A 13,053-nucleotide genomic window follows, 5' to 3' on the forward strand; every position below is an offset into this window, starting at 1 on the left:
CTTTCTTTCTTTCTTCTTTCTTTCTAACTTTTCCCTCTCTCTTGCATCCACCTAGTCAGCAATGAAAACCTCTTAAGTCTCTTTCATTCTAAATAAAAAGAAGGGAGGGAAGGAAGGACATTCTGGACGGAATTATTGGGGAGAGAAGGGGGAAGAGGAAGGGGAGAGGAAAGAGGTATCCAAGCATATTCTCCAAATTTGTGATTTTTAAACCTTCTTAAAGAAATATGTTAGCCTGACTATTATAAGAACATAATACCTAGTGTGGTGGCTCACGCTTGTGATCCCAGCACTTTGGGAGACGGGGTGGATCACCTAAGGTCAGGAGTTCAAGACCAGCCTGGCCAACATAGCGAAACGCCATCTCTACTAAAAATACAAAAATTAGCTGGGCATGGTGGCACACACCTGTAGTCCCAGCTACTCGGGAGGCTGAAGAAGGAGGATCATTTGAACCTGGGAGGTGGAGGCTGCAGTGAGCAGAGATTGCACTACTGCACTCCAGCCTGGGCAACAGAGTAAGACTCCATCTCAAAAAAAAACAAAAGCAAAACAAAAGAATATGACAGAGACAGCAATATAAAAGCAAGACTTTGAGCTAGGCAGAGAAGGTGCTCTCTCTCTGACCCAGAGGGTGGACCCAGTCCAAAGCACCCCAGCCCCTGCCTCAGGATGCACTCTGTTGGAGTTAGGACCTGGATGATCTCAACTGTGGATGGCTCATTTCTCTCCAGCTATCATTCAGTCCCTCCTCCCCTTCAGCCAGACTTCTAAAAAGAGTTGTCTACTTGCCTTCCATGTCCTTACCTCCTCCACTTCTCCACCCACTAAGTTGGCTGCTGAGCCCCACCACTCTACCAAAACTAGTCCCCGCTAGGCACACTTCTCAGTCTTGTCTCGACTTCTCAGCAACATTTGGCACCAGTCTTGTGTCTGTCCTCTCTTTGTATTCTTTGCCAATGTTTCCTCTCCAGCCTCACTTCTCAGTCCTGGGGCTCCCAGTGCTCAGTCCCGAGACCTTTGCTCTCTTCCCTGTACCTTCTTTCCTAGGCCATCTCATCCAAGCCAGCGTGTTCATCACCATTATGCACCAATGGTGCACAAACACCACTGATTCTGAAAATGCATGGTCAGTCAACACCTCACAACTGGCATCCGGGAGATGTTGGCTTCATCAATATCTCTGCTTGGGTATCTCACAGATTTCATTCATTCATTCTATCAAGTACCTACTATGTGTCAGGAACTACACCAGGCACTGGATACAGAATGAAAAACAAAACAGGCATGGTTCATGCCCCTGAGCAGCTTAACTCAAATGTCAACAACTGAACTCAAGAGCTTTCCTCAACCAACATGCTCCTCCATGTTCTGAGTCTCAATAAACGGCACAACTTCCACCCCCCTGCTCAAGCCAGAAACTTGAATATTATAGGTGATACTTCACTTTCCCTTATTCTACCTGGGGGAGACACACTCTAAATAGCCTCCCCCTACCCACAATGAGGCATGCCTTTGTAGAATCCTCTCCCCTTGAGGCAGAACCTGTGACCTGCTTCTAATCACTAGAAGATAGCCAAGGTGGGCTGGGAGTGGTGGCTCACGCCTATAATCCCAGCACTTTGGGAGGCCGAGGTGGGTGGATCACTTGAGGTCAGGAGTTCTAGACCAGCCTGACCAACATGGTGAAACCCCATCTCTACTAAAAATACAAAAATTAGCCAGGTGTTATGGCACACACCTGTAATCCCAGCTACTTGGGAGGCTGAGGCATGAGAATCACTTGAACCTGGGAGGTGGAGGTTGCAATGAGCAGAGATCATGCCACTGCACTCCAGCCTGAGTGACAGAGCAAGACCCTGTCTCAAAAAAAAAAAAAAAGATATCCAAGGTGACAGATGTTGGAATCTTGTTTAGGATATGTTATATGGCAATAGTGACTGGATGGCATTCCTTCCTGTGATTACATTATGTTATATAATACTCCATCTTAGCAGGCTCGAGAGAGACTCCCTTGCTGGCTTTAAAGAAGTAAGCTGTCGAAGAGTAATGTTACAGAGCAGAGAGAGTGAGGAGGCTGCATCTGGCTCCGGCTTTCAGCCATTGCAGTACATTGAGCTCCATAGAGACCGCGCTGGGGCAAGTGAGAGCCAGAGGGGCACTGGGTGACTCTGTGCCTCACTGAGGAAAAATAACTAAACATGGGCAAAGGAGATCCTAAGAAGCCGTGAGGCAAAATGTCATCATATGCATTTTTTGTGCAAAGTTGTTGGGAGGAGCATAAGAAGCAGCACCCAGATGCTTCAGTCAACTTCTCAGAGTTTTCTCAGAAGTGCCCAGAGAGGTGGAAGACCATGACTGCTAAAGAGAAAGGAAAATTTGAAGATATGCCAAAGCCAGACAAGGCCCATTATGTAAGAGAAATGAAAATCTATATCTCTCCTAAACAGGAGACAAAAAGAAGTTCAGGCCGGGCATGGTGGCTCACGCCTGTAATCCCAGCACTTTGGGAGGCTGAGACAAGTGGATCACAAGGTCAGGAATCCAAGACTACCTGGCCAAGATGGTGAAACCGCGTTTCTATTAAAACTATAAAAATTAGCCAGGCGCAGTGGCAGGTGTCTGTAATCCCAGCTACTCAGGAGGCTGAGGCAGGAGAACCGCTTGAACCCGGGTGGCAGAGGTTGCAGTGAGCAGAGATTGTGCCACTGCACTCCAGCCTGGACGACAGAGTGAGACTTCATCTCAAAAAAAAAAAAAAAAAAAAAAAAGAAGTTCAAGGATCCCAATGCACCCAAGAGGCCTCCTTCAGCCTTTTTCCTGTTCTGTTCTGAGTATCACCCAAAAATCAAAGGAGAACATCCTGGCCTGTCCATTGGTGATGTTGGAAAGAAACTGGGAGAGATGTGGAATGACACTGCTGCAGATGACAAGCACCCTTATGAAAAGAAGGCTGCGAAGCTGAAGGAAAAATATGAAAAGGATATTGCTGCATATCGAGCTAAAGGTAAGTCTGATGCAGCAAAAAAAAAGGGAGTTGACAAGGCTGAAAAGGCAAGAAAAAGAAGGAAGAGGAGGAAGATGAGGAAGATGAAGAGGATAAGGAGGAGGAGGAGGAGGAGAGAGATGAAGAAGATGAAGATGAAGAAGATGATGATGAATAAGTTGGTCCTAGCGCAGTTTTTTTTCTTGTCTATAAAGCATTTAACCCCCCTCCACACAACTCACTCCTTTTAAAGAAAAACATTGAAATGTAAGGCTGTGTAAGATTTGATTTTAAACTGCACAGTGTCTTTTTTTTGTATAGCTAACACACTACCGAGTGTGTCTTTAGATAGCCCTGTCCTGGTGGTATTTTCAGTAGCCACTAACCTTGCCTGGTACAGTATGGGGGTTGTAAATTGGCATGGAAATTTAAAGCAGGTTCTTCTTGGTGCACAGCACAAGTTAGTTATATACAGGGATGGTAGTTTTTTTCATCTTCAGTTGTCTCTGATGCAGCTTATACAAAATAATTGTTCTGTTAACTGAATACCACTTTGTAATTGCAAAAAATAAAAAGTTGCAGCTGTTTTGTTGACATTCTGAATGGTTCTAAGTAAGTAAAATTCTTCTATTAGAAAAAAAAAAAAAAAGAAGCTATCATGTTTATTAGGGAACTGTAGGTGGCCTCTGAGAGCCAGAAAGAAAATGGGGACATCAGTGCTACAATTGCAAGGAGATGAATTTGCCAACAACCTGAGGAAGCTTGCAAATTGACCTTTCCCTGGTTGAGCCTCTGATGAAATTACAGCCCATGTCAATACTTGGTCTGAAGTCTGGTGAGTCCCTGAGCAGAGGACCCAGTTAAGTTGTGCCTAGACTCTTGACCCATGGAAACTGTAAGATAACAAATGGGTGTTATCTGGGGCCACTAAGTTTGTGGTAATTTGTTACTCAGCATAGAAAACTAGTGGAGCACCTGACCATCACCAGAACTTTTTGATTTTTTCACTAAAATAATTCTCAAAAACTCCACTTTTCTCCATCTCCACTACTCCACCCAGAGTAAACTGCCATCATCTCCTATCCAAATAGAGTATCTTTCAGCCTGGCACAGTGGCTCACACCTATAATCCCACACTTTGGGAGGCTGAGGCAGGAGGACTGCTTGAGCCCAGGAGTTTGAGATCAGCCTGGGCAACATGGCAAGACCCTGTCTGTATTAAAAATCAAAAAAATTAATCAGGCATGGTGGTGTGGACCTGTGGTCCCAGCTACTTGGCAGGCTAAGGCTGGAGGATTGCTTAAGCCTCAGAGATCAAGCCTGCAGTGAGCTATGAACGCACCTCTGCACTCCAGCCTGGGTGACAGGGCAAGACCCTGTCTCAAAAATAAATAAATAAATAAATAAATAAATAATTTTTTAAAAATAGCTTCTTAATCTCCACTGTCACATTTGCTCCTCCTAACTTAACTGGACCAAGTCATGAGAACACCCCAGGCAAGTTAATAATTTCACTTTCCTTCAACTCAACATTTTTTCAGCAGAGATGAGGAGAAATTGTCCACTAATAAAAGTGATGCATCTCTTTTTTTTTTTTTTTTTTTTTGAGACGGAGTTTCGCTCTGTCACCCAGGCTGGAGTGCAATGGCCTGATCTAGGCTCCCTGCAACCTCCACCTCCCAGGTTAAAGCGATTCTCCTGCCTCAGCCTCCCAAGTAACTGGGACTACAGGAGCGTGCCACCACACTCGGCTAATTTTTTGTATTTTTAGTAGAGATGTGGTTTCACTGTGTTAGCCAGGATGGTCTCTATCTCCTGACCTTGTGATCCACCCACCTCAGCCTCCCAAAGTGCTGGGATTACAGGCGTGAGCCACCGCGCCCAGCCGCATCTCTTTTTATGCCAAAACGAGAGGTTCAATATATGTGATTTTCCAAAGCAGGTAACTCCTTGGGAGGCCCATTAAACCACTTAAATTTAAACAACAGGCTGGGCACAGTGGATCATGCCTGTAATCTCAGCACTTTGGGAGGAGGATCACTTAAGCCCAGGAGTTCAAGACCAGCCTGGGCAACATAGTGAGACCCCATCTCTATTAATTAAAAAAATTTTTGTTTAATCACTCATTTTCTGTAAATAGCACAACCTATTGTATTACATAGGTTCAGACTTTCAGCTTAATTTACTTAATGGTAGTTCTTGGCTGACTCATCTCAGGTTTGGAGGAACAGTTAGTACATGTCTATCACAAGTTTTTAATTTTAAGAAAGAACAATTTGGCTGGGCACAGTGGCTCATACCTGTAATCCCAGCACTTTGGGAGGCTGAGGCAGGTGGGTCATCTGAGGTCAGGAGTTCACGACCAGCCTGGCCAACATGGCGAAACCCTGTCTCTACTAAAAATACAAAAATTAGCATGGCATGGTGGTGCGCACCTGTAGTCCCAGCTACACAGAAGACTAAGGCAGGAGAATCACTTGAACTCGGGAGGCAGAGGTTTCGGTGAGCCGAGATCGCACCACTACACTCCAGCCTGGACTTAACAGAGTGAGACTCTGTCTCAAGAAAAAAAAAAGAAAGAAAAAAGAAAAGAAAAGAAAGAAAGAAAGAACAAGTTATCTTTTTCTTTCTCTGTTGCTCAAGATTTGAGTGCCAAATCTGAGGTCATGAAGATTTACCTCATGTTTTCTTCTAATAGTTTTATCATTTACATTTAGGTTGTTGATACAGTTTGAATTAGTTTTTGCATGTGGAATGAGGCAAGGGTATGAATTCATTTTTTCTTTTGCATGTGGTTATCTCGTTGCCCCACCACAATCTGTTAAAGAGACTCTTCTTTCCTCCCATTAATTGGCACCCTTGTAAAAAATCAATTGACCATAGATGTTTGGTTTTATTGCTAAACTCTCAATTCTATTTTATTGGTCTATATGTGTCCGTCTTTATACAAGTACCACACTTCAGTGTGGGCAATATAGTAAGACCTCAACTCTCCAAAAAGAAATTTTTTTTTAATTAGCCAAATGTGGTAGTGTGCACCTGTAGTCCCCACTACTTGGGAGGCTAAGATGGGAAAATCACTTGAGTCCAGGGCCCAGGGGTTGCAGTGAGCCAAGATTGTGCCACTGCACTCCAGCCTAGGTGACAGAGTTAGGCCCTGTCTCAAAAACACCTTCCTGGGAAGTTTGGAAATCAGGAAGTGTGAGTCTTTCAATTTTCTTTTTCTTTTTAAATATTGTTTTGGCTATTCAGAGGTCCCTGCAGTTTTTTGGGTTTTGTTTTTTGGTTTTTGGTTTTTTTTTCTTTTTGAGATGGAGTCTCACTCTGTTGCCCAAGCTGGAGTGCAGTGGTATGATCTCGGCTCACTGCAGCCTCTGCCTCCCAGGTTCAAGCAATTCTCCTGCCTCAGCCTCCCAAGTAGCTGGGACTACAGGCGTGCACCCATGCCCGACTAATTTTTGTATTTTTAGTAGAGACAGAGTTTCACCACATTGGCCAGGATGGTCTTGATCTCCTGACCCCGTGATCTGCCCACCTCAGTCTACCAAAGAGCTGGGATTACGGGCACGAGCCACCGCACCCAGCCGGTCCCTGCAGTTTTATAGGAACTTGAGGATAAGTTTCAATTTCTCCAAAAAAAAGACTATTGGAATTTTGATAGGGATTACATTGAATCTATAGATTGCTTTGGGGAATATTGCCATCTTAACAATATTAACACTCCCAACCCATGAACATGGGATGTCTTTCCATTCATTTAGGTCTTCCTTAGTTTCTTCCATCGATGTTTTTAGTTTTTGGTGTACAAGTCTTTCACCTCCTCAGTTAAATTTATTCCAAGGTAATTTATTCTCTCAGGTGCTACTATAAATTGAATTGTTTTCTTAATTTCCTTTTCAGATTGTTCACTGCTAGTGTAAAGAAATAGAGCTCATGTTTGTGTGTTGGCCTTGCACCAACTTTGCTGAATTCCTTTACCAGCTATAGTAGGTTTTTGAGATTCTACGGGATTTTCTATACAGAGAGCCACGTCATCTACAAATCATGGTAATTTTACTTCTTATTTTGCTTTTTGGAGGCCTTTTATTTTTCTTGCCTAATTGCTCTGTCTAGGACTTTCAGTATAATGTTGAATAGCACAGATGACAACAGACATCTTTGTCTTGTTCCTGATTCTAGAAACTTTAAGCTTTTAGTCTTTCACCATTGAGAATGATGTGTTGTGGGGTTTTTTTCATAAATGTCCTTTATCATGTAAAGGAAGTTACCTTTTATCTTAACCCATTCTGCTGCTATCACAAAGTACCTTAGAGTGAGTAATTTACAAATAATAGAAATGTATTTCTGCCAGGCACAACAGCTCATGCCTGTAATACCAACAATTTGGGAGGCCAAAGTGGGAAGATTGTTTGAGGCCAGGAGTTCAAGACCAGCTCAGGTAACATAGCGAGGACTTATCTCTATTAAACATTTAAAAATTAGCTAGGCATGATGGCAGGCACCTATAGTCTCAGCTACTTGGGAAGCTGAAGTGGGAGGACTGCTCGAGCCAAGGAGTTTGAGGCTGCAGTGAGCCAGGATCTTGCCACTGCACTCCAGCCTGGGCAACAGAGCAAGACCCTGTCTCCTCACCACCAAAAAGAAGAAAGAAAATTTACTTCTCACAGTTCTGGAGGCTGGGAAGTCCAGGACCAAAATGCCAGAAGATTTGGTGTTTGGCGAGGACCTGTTCCATATATAGCATTTTCTTGAGGCATCCTCACAATAAGCAGGAAAAGGTAGAAGGGCAAAAGGAGACCAACATGGTGTCCTCATGTAGCAGAAGAGATTAAAGGGGAAAGGGGAGCCAGCTAGTTCTCTCAAGCCCTTTTATGAGGGCACTAATAACCTCCTTCAGGCCCCACATCTTAATTCTATTGCATTGGGGTTGAGTTTCAACAAATGAATTTTGGAGGGACACATAGATTCGAATCATAGCACCTACTATTTCTAGTGTTCTGAGTTTTTATCATGAAAAGGTGCTGAATTTTATCAAATGCTTTTTCTGCATCTATTGAGATGACCATGTTTTTTCTTGTCATTTTATTATTGTGGTATATCACATTGATTGATTTCCTTGTGTTGAACCACTCTTGGTTTCAGGGATAAATTCCACTTAGACATGGTACGTGATTCTTTTTTTTTTTTTTTTTTTTTGAGACAGGGTCTCATTCTGGTTGCCCAGGCTGGAGCATAGTGGTGCAATCTCAGCTCACTGCAACCTCTGCCTCCATGGTTCAAGTGATTCTCATGTGTCAGCCGCCGTAGCTGGAATTACAGGCACACACCATCACACCAGCTAATTTTTGTAGAGATAGGGTTCCCCATATTGGCCAGGCTGGTCTCAAACTCCTGACCTCTAGTGATCCTCCTGCCTCGACCTCCCAAAGTCATGGGATTACAGGCGTGAGCCACCACACGCAGCCAATTATTCTAAAGTGCTATTGGATTTGATTTGCTAGCATTTGGTTGGGGATTCCTGTGTCTATATTCACAAGAGATACTGGCCTGAATTTCGCTTCTCTCATGGCATCTTTGTCTGGATATCAAAGTAATACTGGCCTCATAGAATGTGTTAGAAAATGTTCGTTCCTCTTCCATTTTTTGGAAAAGTTTGAGTAGAGTTGGTGTTAATTCTTCTTTAAATTGGCTAAAAATGTGTTGCTCAATTTCTCTGTCTTTGTGAATTTTCCAGTTTTTTTCTTCTGCTATTTATTTCTATCTTCATTCCATTGTGGTTGAAGAGGATACTTTGTATGATTTTGATTTTTTTAATGTATTGAGAATCATTTTTCTGGCCTAGCATATGTTCTATCCTGGAAACTGCTCCATGTACACTTGAGAAGTATATTCTGCTGTTGTTAGGTGGAGTGATCTGTACATCTGCAGTCTAGTTAGTTTATAATGTTCTTCAAGCCTTCTATTTCCTTGCCAATCTTCTGTCTAGGTGTTCAATCTATTATTGAAAGTAGGACATTGAAGTCTCCAACTATTATTGTAGAACTATTTTTCCCTTTAATTCTGTCCATATTTGCTTTATATATTTTGGACTCTGTTGTTTGATGTGTATATGTTTATAATTATTATATTTTCCTGAAAAATTGATCCTATTAGCAATATAAACATTTTTTGTCTCTTATAACAATTCTTGACTTAAAATATATTCTTTCTGATACTAGCATAGCCATTCCAGCTCTATTTTGGTTACAGTTTGCCTAGAATATCTTTTTTTTTTTTTTTCGGAGACACAGTCTCACCTTGACACCCAGACTGGAATATAGTGGCACAAACATAGCTCACTGCAGCCATGGCTGCATAGTATTCCCAGACTAAAGCAATCCTTCCACCTCAACCTCTCCAGTAGCTGGAACCACAGGTGTGCACCACCATTCTTGGCTAATCTTTTTATTTTTAGTAGAGACAGGGTCTTTCCATGTTACCTAGGCTGGTCTCAAACTCCTGGCTCAGGTGATCTTCCTGCCTTGGTCTTCCAAAGTGCTGGGACTGGCCAGGCATGGTGGCTCATGCCTGTAATACCAGCACTTTGGGAGGCTGAGGTGAGTGGATCATTTGAGGTCAGAAACTCGAGACTAGCCTGGCCAACATGGTGAAACCCCATCTCTACTTAAAATACAAAAAAATTAGCTGGGGTGTGGTGGTACCCACCTGCAGTCCAAGCTACTCAGGAGGCTGAGGCAGGAGAACGACTTGAACCCCAGAGACACAGGTTGCAGTGAGCCAAGATCATACCACTTCATTCCAGCCTGGGCAACAGAGCGAGAGACTGTCTCAAAAAAAACAAAAGACAAACTGCTGAGATTACAGGTATGAGCCACTGTGCCCAGCCCCAGAATATATTTTTCCATTCTTTGATTTTCAACCTATTTGCATCTTTGGATCTTAAGTTAGTCTCTAGTAAAAGCATATAGTTGGATCATTTTTTAAAACTTCATTTTGCTGGCCAGGTGTAGTGGCTCATGCCTGTAATCCCAGCACTTTAGGAGGCCGAGGCGGGCAGATCACTTGAGGTTGTGGTGACTCACGCCTGTAATCCCAGCACTTTAGGACTTTAGGAGGCCGAGACGGGCAGATCACTTGAGGTCAGGAGTTTGAGACCAGCCTGACCAACATGGTGAAACCCCATTTCTACTAAAAATACAAAAAAAAAAAAAAATTAGTCAGGCATGGTAGCATGTGCCTGTAGTCCCAGCTACACATGAGGCTGAGACAGGAGACTCGCTTGAACCCAGGAGGCGGAGGTTGCAGTGAGCCAAGATCGTGCCACTGCACTTCAGCCTGGGTGACGGAGCAAGACTCTGTCTCAAAAAAAAAAAAAAAATTATTTTCCCAATCTCTGTCTTTTAATTAAGAGTTTAATCCATTTACATTTTAAATGATTATTGATAATAAAGAACTTACCTCTACCATCATGCTATTTATTTTCTTTTTCTTTTTTTTTGTTTTTTACTTTTAATTTAGGTTCAGAGTACATGTGCAGGTAATAAGCATAATACTCAATAGGTAGTTTTTTTGATCCTCACCCTCCTCCCACCCTTCACCCTCAAGTAGGCCCCAGTGTCTCTTGTTCCCTTCTTTGGGTCCACATATACTCAATGTTTAGCTCCCGCTTACAAGTAAGAACATGTGATATTTGCTTGTCTTTTTTTTTTTTTTTTTTTGAGATGGACTTTCCCTCTCTCACCCAGGCTGGAGTTCAGTGGCCCAATCTCGGCCCACTGCAACCTCCAACTCCCAGGTTCAAGCAATTCTCCTGCCTCAGCCTCAAGAGTAGCTGGGATTACAAGCACAAGACACCACAGCTGGCTAATTTTTGTATTTTTAGTAGAGACGGGGTTTCATCATGTTGGCCAGGCTAGTCTCGAACTCCTGACCTCAGGTGATCCAGCCACCTCAGCCTCCCAAAGTGCTGGAATTACAAGTGTGAGCCACTATGCCTGGCTCCTTCAAGTTTTGAAAGAACATTTTACAGGCTATAATATTCCTGGTTGAGAGGTTTTTTTATTTCACCACTTTAAAGATATCATCATTCCACTGCCTTCATGGTTTCTGATGAAAAATTAGCTGTTGTTCTTATGCAGGAGCCTTGTAAATGAAGAGTCACTTCTCTCTTTCACTTTAAAGATTTTCTCTTTATTTTTGGCTTTCAACAGTTTGACTATAATATGTCTCAGTGTGAATCTCTGAGTTTATCCTGCTTTAAGTTTATCAAGCTTATTAGATGTGTTGATTCACATGCAGCCATGGCTTTCACCACATCTGGGAACTTTATGGCCATTACCTGTTTAAATATTTTTCCTTCCCCTTTCTCTCTCTCTCCTCTAACGTGTGTTTTGATATGCTTAATTTGTGTCCCACATGTCCAATAGGCTCTGTTCAATTGTTTTCTTTTTGTTCCTCAAACTGGGTAATTTTAACTGCCCTATCTTCAAGTTCACTGATTCTTTTTTTCTGCCTGCTCAAATGTGCTGTTGACCCCCTCTAGTAATTTTTGTACTTCAGCTATTGTACTTCTCAGCTCCAAAATTTTTATTTGGTTCCTTTTTATTATTTCTATCTCTTTATGATATTCTATGCTTGTATATACATCATTCTCCTGATTTTCCTTAGCTATTCTTCATGGTTTCCATGAGTTCTTTTCTTTTTTCCTTCAGCATATTTAAGACAGTTAAGTCTTTTTATATAAGTCCAACGTCTGGGCTCTTCATGGATAGTTTCTATCAATTTTTTTCTATATTCCTTTTACTATGAATGAGCCATACTTTCATTTTATGTTGCATGCTTTATAATTTTGTGATGAGAACTGGAAATTTTGAATATTAAAATTGTAACTCTTGAAATTAGATTTTCTCTTCTGCCCCAGTTTCAGGGATTATTGTTGCTTGAAGAAAGCTACAGTCATCTGTCTGTTTAGCACCTTTTCCAAACTATGTTGCAAAGAATATATTCCTTGGCATGTGTAGTCACTAAAGACTCTTATTATTTCTGCAGTCAGCCAGTGACCTAACAGAGATTTCCTTAAACGTCTGGGTCCAAAAAAGAAAAGAAAAGAAAAGGCTGTTTTGTCTCTTTAAATCCCTTCCATCACTCAGGAGGCTGACGCAGGAGGATTGCTTGAGCCCAGGAGTTTGAGTCTAGCCTGAGCAACATAGCAAGACTTCATCTTTTTTTTTTTTTTTTTTTTTTTTTTTGAGTTAAGAGTCTTGCTCTGTCACCCAGGCTGGAGTACAGTGGCACGATCCTGGCTCACTGCAGCCTCCACCTCCCAGGTTCAAGCAATTCCCCTAGCTTCAGCCTCCCGAGTGGCTGGGATTATAGGCACATAACCAAGCCCAGCTAATTTTTTTCATTTTTAGTAGAGACAGGGTTTCACCATGTTGACCAGGCTGGTCTCGAACTCCTGACATCAAGCGATTTGCCCGCCCCAGCCTCCCAAAGTGCTGGGATTATAGGTGTAAGCCACCATGCCCGGCCAAGACCTCATCTTTAAAAAAAAAAAAAAAAAGAAAGAAAGAAAAGAAAAAAAAGGAGCTTTTTAAATCCCCTCTACCAATGAGAAAACCATTTCAGCTGAGCCCATGGAGGCTGAAACAATGGCCAACGTCGGTGGTGGCCCCTTAGCAAACTGTAAGGCATATCAAAACACACAAGCCTGATTTTTGGAGGACAAGGTCCCTATAGCCCACCCTCACATCGCCAAGCACATCAGGGATACAGACTGCCATCTCCACAACTGGATGCTGCTGGGAAGAATTCACCAAAATTCACCAGCCTCTTTCTTCATCAAGTACTCCCTTCAATGCTGCAAGTGCTTCACTAGAATCTAGAGCTCCAAATAGTTGGTTCTGACAGTTCTTGCCAGCTCAATAGTGGTTTCAGTGAAGGGATCAATTCTACTCTGCCATCTTCCATGACATCACTCTTCCCCCACCCCACCACATTAGTCTTTATCCCATAGGAAACAGAAGGCACCCTCAAGATAGGATAATTTGAGGAGAATGTATTTAAGA

At 42.5% G+C, this 13,053-nt stretch overlaps 1 pseudogene; it reads left to right on the plus strand.

Annotated features, from left to right (window-relative positions):
• The first annotated feature begins 2,103 nt into the window (after positions 1–2,103).
• Positions 2,104–3,258, plus strand: LOC129488440 (high mobility group protein B1-like; annotated as a pseudogene).
• Positions 3,259–13,053: the final 9,795 nt, after the last annotated feature.

The sequence above is a fragment of the Symphalangus syndactylus genome, chromosome 8 (genome assembly GCF_028878055.3).
Source record: "Symphalangus syndactylus isolate Jambi chromosome 8, NHGRI_mSymSyn1-v2.1_pri, whole genome shotgun sequence".
Lineage (NCBI taxonomy): Eukaryota > Metazoa > Chordata > Mammalia > Primates > Hylobatidae > Symphalangus > Symphalangus syndactylus.